This window comes from Moschus berezovskii, chromosome 5 (genome assembly GCF_049115385.1).
Source record: "Moschus berezovskii isolate FMDL1 chromosome 5, NW_MosBer_1.0, whole genome shotgun sequence".
NCBI classification, from domain to species: Eukaryota; Metazoa; Chordata; class Mammalia; order Artiodactyla; family Moschidae; genus Moschus; species Moschus berezovskii.
This window is the reverse complement of record NC_142464.1, coordinates 31,450,555-31,462,961: the sequence shown is the minus strand read 5'-3', so window position 1 is coordinate 31,462,961 and position 12,407 is coordinate 31,450,555.

The following is a 12,407-nucleotide window of genomic DNA, read 5'->3' as shown; positions in this document are numbered from 1 at the left end:
AGTCATTCAGGCACTGTGGGTGAGAGTCCCTTATGCCTCTTCCCAGACGCAGAGGCAGAACTCAAGGAGATAAATATTAGTGAAAGGATATTTTATACTTCTTTTATGGCTTCTAAGAGCTCTCTTGACAAGTTTTCTTTTTAATTTCAAAATTCTGTGCTAAAAAATTCCTCATCCATATTCTACCTATCTTAGGAAAGAAGAGAAAATGGTCTACAGGCAAGCCTTGTGGGTATGCCATGATTACTGCTTCCTAAGAGGGGAGGTGTTTGGATGATGGACCATGACTGTATTGAGTTACAGGTTTTCTTGAACTGGGGGGCAGGGAGGGGTCCTGAAGCCAGGGTTTTTCTGTTGTGTAACAGAAATGTTGCAAAGGAGCAAAGCTGACTAATTCATCTAAGTAAAGAACAAAATGTGAGTTCAAAAAAAAATAAAATAAAAGATAAGTACTGTTGTTGAGAAAAATAAAGACAAAATCTGAGAAATACTTTTTTAAATGGCTTGGCAAAAAAATTGGAAAACTAGGAGTGATATGGTGGGTCAGATTCATCTTCATCGATGAGAAGGTATTTTAAGTAAAATAATTTGTTGAAACAGTGGCTATTGCAACAAGTTACAGAGATCAATGGCATAAAACAGAAAATACAAACACAATATATATATAGCTATCTACATATATACATAGACACAGACACATTGCCCGTGTGTGTGTGTGTGTGTGTGTGTGTGTGTGTAGAGAGAGTAGATACAGGCTAATTTAACATATAGTAAGTGTGATGAGCAGAATGGATTATTTCATTAGCAATTTTTTACAAGTTACAAGTGATCAATTCAAAGAAATAGAGGAAAATAAAAGAATGGGAAAGACTAGATATTTTTTAAAGAAAATTAGAGATATCAAGGGAACCTTTCATGCAAAGGTGGGCACAATAAAGGACAGAATCTGTAGGAACCTGAGAGAAGAAGATATTAAGAAGAGGTGGCAAGAATACACAGAAAAACTACAAAAAAGATCTTCATGACCCAGATAACTATGATGGTGTGATCACTCACCTAGAGCCAGACATCCTGGAATGCGAAGTCAAGTGGGACTCAGGAAGCATCACTATGAACAAAGCTAGTGGAGGTGATGGAATTCCAGTTGAGCTATTTCAAATCCTGAAAGATGATGCTGTGAAAGTGCTGCACTCAATATGCCAGCAATTTTGGAAAAGTCAGCAGTGGCCAAGGACTGGAAAGGTCAGTTTTCCCTCTAATCCCAAAGAAAGGCAATGCCGAAGAATGTTCAAACTACCACACAATTACACTCATCTCACAAGCAAAGTAATGCTCAAAATTCTCCAAGCCAAGCTTCAACAGTACATTAAATTCCAGATATTCAAGCTGGATTTAGAAAGGCAGAGGAACCAGAGATCAAATTGCCAACATCCGTTGGATCATAGAAAAAGCAAGAGAATTTGAAAAACATCCACTTCTGCTTTATTGATGCCAAAGCCTTTGACAGTGTGGATCACAACAAACTGTGGAAAATTCTTAGAGTTGGGAATACCAGACCACTTTACCTACCTCCTGAGAAATCTGTATGCAGGTCAAAAAGCAACTGTTAGATACAGACATGGAACAATAGACTGGTTCCAAATTAGGAAAGGGGTACGTCAAGACCGTATATTGTCACCCTGTTTATTTAATTTCTATGTAGAGTACATCATGTGAAATGTTGGACTGGATGAAACACAAGCTGGAATCAAGATTGGCAGAAGTATCAATAACCTCGGATACGCAGATGACACCACCCTTATGGCAGAAAGTGAAGAAGAACTAAAGAGCCTCTTGAAGAAAGTGAAGGAGAGTGAAGAAGCTGGCTTAAAACTCCACATTCAAAAAATGAAGATCATAGCATCCAGTCCCATCACTTCACGGCAAATAGATGGGGAAACAGTGGAAACAGTAACAGACTTTATTATTTTAGCCTCCAAAATCACTGCAGATGGTGACTGCAGCTGTGAAATTAAAAGATGCTTGCTTCTTGGAAGAAAAGCTATGACAAAACTAGACAGCATATTAAAAAGCAGAGACATCACATTGCCAACAAAAGTCCATCTAGTCAAAGCTATGGTTTTTCCAGTAGTCACGTATGGATGTGAGAGTTGGACCATAAAGAAAACGGAGTGTCGAGGAATTGATGCTTTTGAACTGTGGTGTTGAAGAACTCTTGAGAGTCCCTTGGACTGTAAGGAGATCCAGCCAGTCAATCTTAAAGGAAATCAGTCCTGAATATTCATTGGAAGGACTGATGTTGAAGCTGAAACTCCAATACTTCAGCCACCTGATATGAAGAACTGACTTCTTGGAAAAAAACCCTGATGCTGGTAAAGATTGAAGGCAGGAGGGAAAGAGGATGACAGATGATGAGATGGTTGGATGGAATCTAACTTAATGTACATGAGTTTGACAAGCTCTGGGAATTGGTGATGGACAGGGAAGTCTGCGTGCTGCAGTCCATGGAGTCACAAAGAGTCTGACATGACTGAGTGACTGAACAAGTTACTAACCATCTTAAAAAATCAGTTAACTATCTACTTCAAATACCAAAATAATATCTTATATGTTAAAATTTAAATGTAAAAATCAAAATTATAACATTCTGAAAGAGAATAGGTGTATGTAACTAGAAAGGCTATTTTATGCATAAAACCAAAAGAAGAGTTCTTAAAAGAAAGTTTTGATTTGTTTTCTTATATAGAAAGTAAAAGATTTTTGGTTCAACACACTATAAGATGAAAAGGCAAATTTTAATGCCTGTAAAAAAATAATACATAATAAAGATTTGAATCCTTCATATGTAAAGACCTCTTGCTAATAAATAATAAAACAATGACTCTACACCATAAACACAGACAAAATAACATCATCATGGAAGAAATAGAAGAACAACAAAATGAAAAAGCATATTTATTACATTAGAAATCACAAGAAATGGATGTTCAAGAATTGATACTTTTTTTTTGCCTTCCCAGTATAATTAGGTATATTTTTTGACAAGTCCCAGTTTAAAAGAATTTAAGGAAAGTTACTGTCTTATTCTTGGTGTATTATCTTTTAGGTGGTTGTAACCTGACAACATACATCAAAGATATTGATACACCAAAACAACATACACCTATATTAAAGAACCATATTCTTTGAACTTGCAATTATATGCTTAGGAATTTATTCTAAAAATGAAGATGCTCATTAAAGTTTATGTTATTATAAACATTTGTCAACATTAATTATTAGAGAATAAGATAGAATATTTTGCCACAAAATACCAAAGAAATTGTTATGGATATGGAAACACATTCATGATATTTTGTTGCATGTTCTTGTGCATTTATATGTACATATGCATATATTCCTACACATGAATATATACATATATATATAGAAAATAGAAAATATTAACAGTGCTTATCTCCTGGTAGTGAGGTGCAGATGGTTTTTATCTCATAATTGTTTATTTTTCTTTAAAAGTTTCTCAGAGCAAAACATTATTTATATCTTTAAACAAAACAAAGTTTTTGTGTGATCTGATACTTTTTGTTTAATTTACTATTTTGACAGAATATTTATAAAACATTTTGTATTCTAACCTATTTGAATGTTTTAATTATTTGAAAGATAGATAATTACTTAATAATCGATGGCTTAAGAGTGCTTTAATAAAACCTGGGAAGAGACCTAAACCACCTTAACCTGAGAGATGAAAAGATGCTTTTGCTTTGTTGTTTTTTTTTTTTTTCCCACAATTTATCCTTTGTATTCCTTGCTGAATCAGAAAGATAAGCTGTTGTGGGGTCACGCAAGAGCAATCTCAGAATTCTTCACAAGCACTTCTTAGGGTCTGCCATTGACTTCTTTGACACTGAGTAAATTGTATAATGAAGACTCCAACACTGATGAATGTATGTTAACTTGTGTGGTACTGAAAAGATTTATTCAGCCGTCATCATGATTGAAACCCCAAATTAAACTTCCTTTCCATACTTGATGCTTCCTCTCTGCCAGCTTGTCACTGAATAAAATTACCTAAAGAGTTAGGAAGACCAAACAGTGATCATGAACTGGCAAAGAGCATGAACTCTTGTGTTCAAATCCCAGCTCCTTCCTTTAGTCCTTGGTGGCTCTACTGAGTTACTCAGCCTCATTAAGTCATATTCCAGAGTCTTCTAAAATTGTATATTAAAGCAAACAAACCTTAAACTTGTAATTTAGGCTGAAATAAATTGCTTTAGATCAATGGTATATTTTCATGTTGTTAGGATTTTTTTTAAAGCCATATTATTCCAAAGTGATTAACCACTTTGCAAAAAAGTATTCAGATGATGAGAGTTCCAAAATATTGTCAAGAGCAGATTAAACAGAGTCTCAACTCTTTTTCACAGGATTTTATTTCATGTTTCACTTTTCAGATTTTTAAAAATATCAGGTCCTTTCTCTGGTATAGATAGAAATTATTTGTGTTACTTCCCTATCTGAAATCCCTGGTGGCTCAGATGGTAAAGAATCTGCTTGCAATGCAGAAGACCTGGGTTCAATCCCTGGGTTAGGAAGATCCCCTAGAGAAGGGAACGGCAACCTACTCCAGTATTCTTGCCTGGAGAATTCCATGGACAAAGGAGCCTGGAGGGCTACAGCACATGGGTTCACAAAGAGTCAGACATGACTGAATGACTAGCACAACATTATACAACAATGCCAGTAAAATATCTTCTTCACTTCCTGTATTTCTAGTAATCAATTCCTAGTGTCTCAAGGCTAACACTATATTATTGCTCCTCAAAAGAAAAAGCAGACATGGCAAGCTGATTTTTGAAGCTTCCAAAGAGCATATCTTTCACATTCTACAATTGTTGTTTTCAGTTGTTCAGTCATGTTGGACTCATTGTAACTCCATGGACTTCAGCACGCCAGGCTTCTTTGTCTTTCACTATCTCCCAGAGTTTGCTCAGACTCATCTCTATTGAGTTGATGATGCCATCCAACCATCTTGCCCTCTGTTGTCTCCTTCTCCCGCTTTCAATCTTTCCCAGCATCAGGGTCTTTTTCAATGAGTGGCTTCTTCATATCAGGTGGCCAAAGTATTGGAACCTCAGCTTCATCATCATTCCTTTCAATGAATATTCAATAGTTCATTATAATTTTACACCTCAACATATAAAGACAATCTTTCACTTTACAACAACTAGATAGGGTTCAATCTCTTAAGATTTGATATAAAAGGAAATATGGAGGAATCATAAAAACACAGTAGCTCACAGATAAGATTTACAAAAAATTATTTTAGAACAAATTCTTAAGTAATGTCATCATTTTTCAGGAGTAACCTTGACAAATGGTGAATGAATTTGCATATCCAACAGTTGAAATGACTGCAGTTCATTATTCAGTACAAAGTTCTCCTATTGGAACACTCTTGTCAAAAAGTTCAGTCACCATTTTTCATCCTCATCTCCCTTAAAAAGCTCTGAAAATCACTGCCATAAATTGATTTTTTTTTATACAAAACTGAACTTAAGGGTCTTTTCCCATTAATCATGTAGATCATATTAACAAAGAAAGGAGATTTTTACCAGAACTTTTGGGCAATAAACGAAAGATAAATCATTGAATTATATCTAATGAAGCACAGGTATGGCTACTTCCTTGGAATTCTGGAATATTTAAATGAACTCAGAAATAAACAGGCAAATATAAAGTACTTCATTATTTACTCAACTTTCCATTTAGCTCAGCTGTTACTACATACTCCATGTCCAAGATTTTTGCTCTGATGTCTTATTTTGGGTGTGCTGGAAATAGTATCTTAGGGAAATACTCTTTTTTTATGTCAGATGACACCTAATAAAAATGAGTGAGCAGTATATGCCAGGGATTTTTTACAGATAATATTTATACAAAAGTGTGATGAAAGTGAATGGCATCTCAGTGCTGTCACTGTTTATATATGTTCCATCCAGCTTAGTTAAGCTACCTATTCAGATTTTGCTCCTTTTTTTCCCCTACCCATTTTATTTCTTATTTTCAGTTTAGCAAATCCCTTTTTCATTGTTCATCTCTGTGGCCATTTCGTAATACTCAAAGGAATCTTTCACAGGACCAGATCTGAAACAATTTAAAAGCATGATGAGGTGATTTATTTACTTCTTCCTTTCAAACTTCCAGACAAATGGAAGTTGAAATTAATGCTCTACAATCTGGGTTGTTTCTTTCTCTCCTTTATTTTTTTCCAAATAAAGCACAGCTTTCTCGTATTCATAGAAACATATAAACTTAAAATTAGAAATAGTGTCTGTAGTGGTTCATTTCTCTTAATAAACCACTCTTTACACATAACTAACTCAGTGAAAGAATTACCTTACTAATGTCTTTGGGGCTATCCCCCAGGAATTCAAGAAACTGCTGCTTGCTCTGTGTCTATTTCATTCTCATTTTGGTCATTCTCTCCCAGGATCCAGTGGATGGCCTCTACCTACCTGGTGTTTCAGTTTTGTCTTCCCTTAGATGCTGTATCTCAGAACAACACTCTGCTAACCTGTGAAGAGATTTCTCAGATCATGAAGTTCTATACCCTCCACGCTGACTCTTGCCAAACCCGGCTGAAATTTGTAGCCAAGACTTTAATGAATATCTAGATCCCTGAATTACACAGGTTCATGTGACTAGTTTTAGACAGAGGCTTTACACAGAAGTAACATGTCACTTCCAGGACAGTGCATAGAAGGGCCCATATGACTCCTCTATGTTTTTATTTTCCTTACATGGCAAACTTTGAGACCATGTATCCCTGATGGAGCAGTCTGTGTCCCTGGGTAATTGTGTGAAGCAAAGCCCTCCATCTCCAACAACACAGACCTGTTCTGAATTTGTATGAGTCTTACACAAATATTTATTGTATTAAGCCACTTAGATTTCAAGTGTATTTTGTTACTGAAGGCTATTTTGAACAATGGAGGATTATATTTATTACCTTCACTTGAAAATCTTGATTTGAAAAAGTAATTGCAGTAATCTTGATGAAAAAGTAATTGCAGTTTCGGACCATGAATCTTAAATCATTATAACTAGGCTCAAATACACCACTATTAATCGAAATAAGACCCAATACAATCAACACATTTTGCCAACGAGAAATGTTTGTTTATTTCTGTAGCATAAAGATCTGTGCTTCAGAATCTGACAAACTCTTGGAAAGCATTTCCTGTTTCCTAATGATTGTGGAAGTGTTTTCCCTGCAAAACTTTGTAGAGATGCTTGAAGACGTGGTAATCGGTTGATGAGAGTGTAGGTGAAAATGACAGAGGAGGCAAAACTTCATAGCCCAAATCGTTCAACTTTTGAAGCGTTGGTTGTGTGATGTGTAGTCAGGCATTGTTGTGGAGAAGAATTGGGCCCATTTTGTTGACCAATGATGGCTGCAGGCATTGCAGTTTTTGGTGCATCTCACTGATTTGCTGAGCATACTTCTCAGGTGTAATGGTTTCACAAGGATTTAGAAAGCTGTAGTGGATCAGACGGGTAGCAGACCACTAAACATTGATGATGAGTGTTTTGGGGTGCAAGTTTGGCTTTGAGAAACACTTTAGAGCTTCCTCTGGGTCTAACCACTGAACTGGTCAGTGTAGACTAAGAGAAGGTGACACTTCAAAATAACAATTTTTTTTATTTGCAATCAGCTCAAGGAGTTCATCAAGGCTGTATATTTTCACCCTGCTTATGTAACTATATTCATAGTACATCACGCAAAATGCCAGGTGGTTAGACGAATCACAAGCTGGAACCAAGATTACTGGGAGAGATCTCAACAACCTCAGAAATGCATATGATACCACTTTAATGGCAGAAAGTGAAGAGGAACTAAAGAGGCTCTTGATGAAGGTGAAAGAAGACAGTGAAAAAAGCTGACTTAAAACTCAACATTCAAAAAACTAAGATCACGGCACCCAGTCCTATCACTTCATGGCAGATATATGGGGAAAATGTGGAAACAGCATCAGATATAAGTTTTTGGGCTCCAAAATCAATGCAGATGGTGATTGCAACCATGAAATTAAAACAAACAAACAAACAAAAAAAAACGCTTGTTCCTTGGAAGAATAGCTATGTCAAACCCAGACAGTGTTTGGAAAAGCAGACATCACTTTACCAACAAAGGTCCATATAGTCAAAGCTATGTTTTTTCCAGTAGTCAGTTATGGATATGAGAGTTGTACTATAAAGAAAGCTGAGCACCGAAGCATTTATGCTTTCAAACTGTGGTGCTGGAGAACTCTTAAGAGTCCTTTGGCCTGCAAGGAGATCAAACCAGTCAATCCTAAAGGAAATCAACCCTGAATATTCATTGGAAGTAATGATGCTGAAGCCGAAGCTTCAATACTCTGGCCACCTGATGTGAAGAGCTGACTTACTGGAAAAGAGCCTGATGCTGGAAAAAGTGGAGGGCAAGAGAAGGTCGTGACAGAGGATGAGATGGTTGGATGGCATCGCTGACTCAATAGACATGAGTTTGAGAAAACTCAGGGAGATAGTGATGGACAGAGAAGCTCGGCATGCTGCAGTGCATAGGGTAGCAAAGCATTGAACATGACTTTGTGACTGAACAACAACAACATGAGACAACCACTTCTTGAGCTTTTCCACCTTTCCAATTTGCTTCAAATGCCAAATGACCATAGAATGTTAAGTATTGAGTTCTTTGGCAACTTCTGTAGTTGTAAGAGGATCAACTTTGATGATGTCTCTCAAAGGGTCATTGTCAACTTCCAAAGGCCAGCCACCAAGCTTCTCATTTTCAAGGCTCCTACCTCCTTTGCAAAACTTTTTGAAACACTACTGCACTGTACATTCGTTAGCCAAATTTGTTGTTGATGTTATGAGTTGTCTCTGTTGCTTTATGACCAAATTTGAACTCTAATAAGAAAATCACTCAAGTTGCTTTTTGTATAACATCATTTCCCTAGTCTAAAATAAGTATAAAATAAACAGCAAGTAATAAGTCGTTGCCAAAAAACATAAAGGCTCAGATGGTAAAGAATTTGCCTTCAATGCAGGAGACCGGGGTTCAATTCCTGGGTAGGGAAGATTCCCTGGTGAAGGGAATGGCTGCCCACTCCAGTATACTTGCCTGGGAAATCTCATGGACAGAGGAGCCTGGCGGGCTACAGTCCAGGGGATCACAAAGGGACGAACATGACTGAGTGACTGAGCATGGACACGTATCAAAATAATACATGAGATTTACATATGTAAATTACCCGAAGCAGTTGGCATTCCTCATATGACGCTAGGATAGAAACTTTTTCTTTGAGTCTTAGTTTATTCATCTATAAAATGATAATGACAGTTCTAAGTTCTGAAATTATCCAGTTGATAGAGTTATTTCAAAAATTAAAGGTGATATGAATAGTGCACGGGGATGACCCAGAGGGAGGATAAGAGGAGAAGGGAGGTGGGAGGGGGGTTCAGGAAGGGGAACTCATGTACACCGGGGGCAGACTCATGTCAATGTATGGCAAAACCAACCAATATAGTAAAAAAAAAAAAAAGTACTTAAAAACCTATTAGTTTCTATATGAAAGTAAGATACAGTTCTTTTGTTTCCTGAAAATTAAGAATATGTTTCAAAAGTAATACAAATAGTCACAAGACCAGGGTGTTAATAATTAAGAACATCAGTTCAGTTCAGTTCAGTCACTCAGTCATGTCCGACTCTCCGCAACCCCATGAATCACAGCACGCTGGGCCTCCCTGTCTATCACCAACTCCCGGAGTTCACTCAAACTCATGTCCATCGAGTCGGTGATGCCATCCAGCCATCTCATTCTCTGTCGTCCCCGTCTCCTCCCGCCCCCAACCTTTCCCAACATCAGAGTCTTTTCCAGTGAATCAACTCGTCGCATGAGGTAGCCAAAGTATTGGAGTGTCAGCTTTAGCATCAGTCCTTCCAATGAACACCCAGGATTGATCTCCTTTAGAATGGACTGGTTGGATCTCCTTGCAGTACAAGGGACTCTCAAGAGCCTTCTCCAACACCACAGTTCAAAAGCATCAATTCTTCGGCGATCAGCTTTCTTCACAGTCCAACTCTCACATCCCATACATGACCACGGGAAAAACCATAGCCTTGACTAGACGGACTTTTGTTGGCAAAGTAATGTCTCTGCTTTTTAATATACTACAAAGTAATGTCTCTTCTTTTTAATATACTATCAAGGTTGGCAAGAACATAGCCATTATTAAATGCCTTACCTTGCCAGAATGCAAATAATTTTAGCAAAATGCAAACATTTTGTACCAAGCTTCTCAAAACAAATTATTTCCATTTCATCACAAAATAAAAATTGTTTATAAATGTTTTCAACTTCATTAAACTAATACTGGCTTAATATTTTCCTATCCTGTATAACTAAAGATAAAAATACCTTGGATGAACAACAAAGCCGGGACACAATTCAACCCATTCTTCCAAACACAGACTTTGGTAGGAGGAAATGACATAGCAATGAATTTCACAACCAGATGAGTGCTACATCTGAGCACACTTCCAACCATAAAATCCAAATTTCCTGCCTTAAGAGCTTTTTGATTCTTACATCTTGAACTGGCCTGACACTATACCACTGACAGTTTTGTCCATGTTAATCCATAAATCTTAATATTAGAGTCATCCTGAGAAATTTTTCAAAGACCTACATGTTTAGGCCTCAACCATAAAATTTCTATTTAAGAAGTCCAGGGTGGGGACTAGGCATATATATGAGAGGGGAAATATATGTGTGTGTGTGTGTGTGTATACCAGTAATTCTGATGGTTACTCTCAGTTAATAATTACTAATTTAGTTCGTTATAAAAAGAAGGTTTTGTCTTTTTCTTAATAAATATGTGCTTGCTATCTTTAAAAGGAAACAACTGCCTTTCCTAGTCCTCACTCTCAGTAACCACTCCAACAGTCTTTATTCTACATAAGTTCCCCCTCCTGAACCCCCCTCCCACCTCCCTCCTCCCTTTATCCTCCCTCTGGGTCATCCCCGCATGCCAGCCCCGAGCATCCTATAACATGCATTGACCCGTTCAGGGAGGGGGGTTCAGGAGGGGGAACTTATGTAAACCCGGGGCAAATTCATGTCACTGTATGGCAAAACCAACCAATATAATATTGTAAAATAATTTGCCTCCAATAAAAAATAAATTAATTACAAAAAAAAATAAAGAATCTGTGTTTCGAATTTACTCCTTGTAGGCCTTCTTGACATCAGTAAAACAAAGATTTAAAAAGCAGCAACAATATTTCAGAAACTCAATTTTACAGAATTTTTGCTACTTTAAAATATAAATTCCATTAATTCCATTTATATTTTCAAACTTCCAGCTAATAAAGCCTATCTTGATCTTTTCAAGGAGCAATGAGTTCAGCCTATAGAAAAGACATATTTAGTTTTCATGATTTTGAACCCTTCGGTCTCAAACATTCCAAACTGCCTTGAATAGTTGTTTATGAATCCATTTAAATTCATTATATTTGCATCCTGATTTATAGAACAAGAATAAAATACCACCAACTCTTGAAGTAATGATCATATTCTAAGTGTTTAGATTTTTTTTCCTTTATTTTTGGCTGAGGTGTTTTGTGAAAGTGGTTCATTGTGTCCGACTCTTTGCAACCCCATGGACTATAGCCAGCCAGGCTCCTCTCTCCATGGAATTCTCCAGGCCAGAATACTGGAGTGGGTAGCCATTCCCTTCTCCAAGGGATCTTCCCAACCCAGGGATTCAACCCAGATCTCCTGTATTGCAGACAGATTCTTTACTTTGTGAGCTACCAGGGAAGCCCTGTTGGAATGTGTTGCTATTCCCTCCTCCTGGGCATCTTCCCAACCCAGGGATTGAACCCAAGTCTCCCACATTGAAGGTGGATTCTTTCACCGTCTGAGCCAGCAGGGAAGCCCAAGAATACTGGAGTGGGTAGCCTAACCCTTCTCCAGGGGACCTTCTGACCCAGGAATTGAACTAGGGTCTCTTGCATCGCAGGTGGATTCTTTGCCAGAAGCCCAAAGAAGTATTTTGGTGAGCACTCAAATTTGAGACAAGGTGTATTCCATTGGGATGGCATTCTGTCTAATCAGTTTAATAATACCATGTTTTGTTTTATGTTGCCCAAATAGTCTTCTAACTACACCATTGCCACCCAAGTAGAATTCTCTTGGAAAAAAAACTAAAAAAACCAAGTTGACACATATGACAAGCCTCAGTTCCTTAGCAGTAACTATGTTCTATTAAATTAGTAAATTAGCATTTGTGTTTTTTCTCCAATCAGCTTCTTTGATGAAACTAGCTTGTTTTAATTCTTTCAGTTCAGTTCAGTTCAG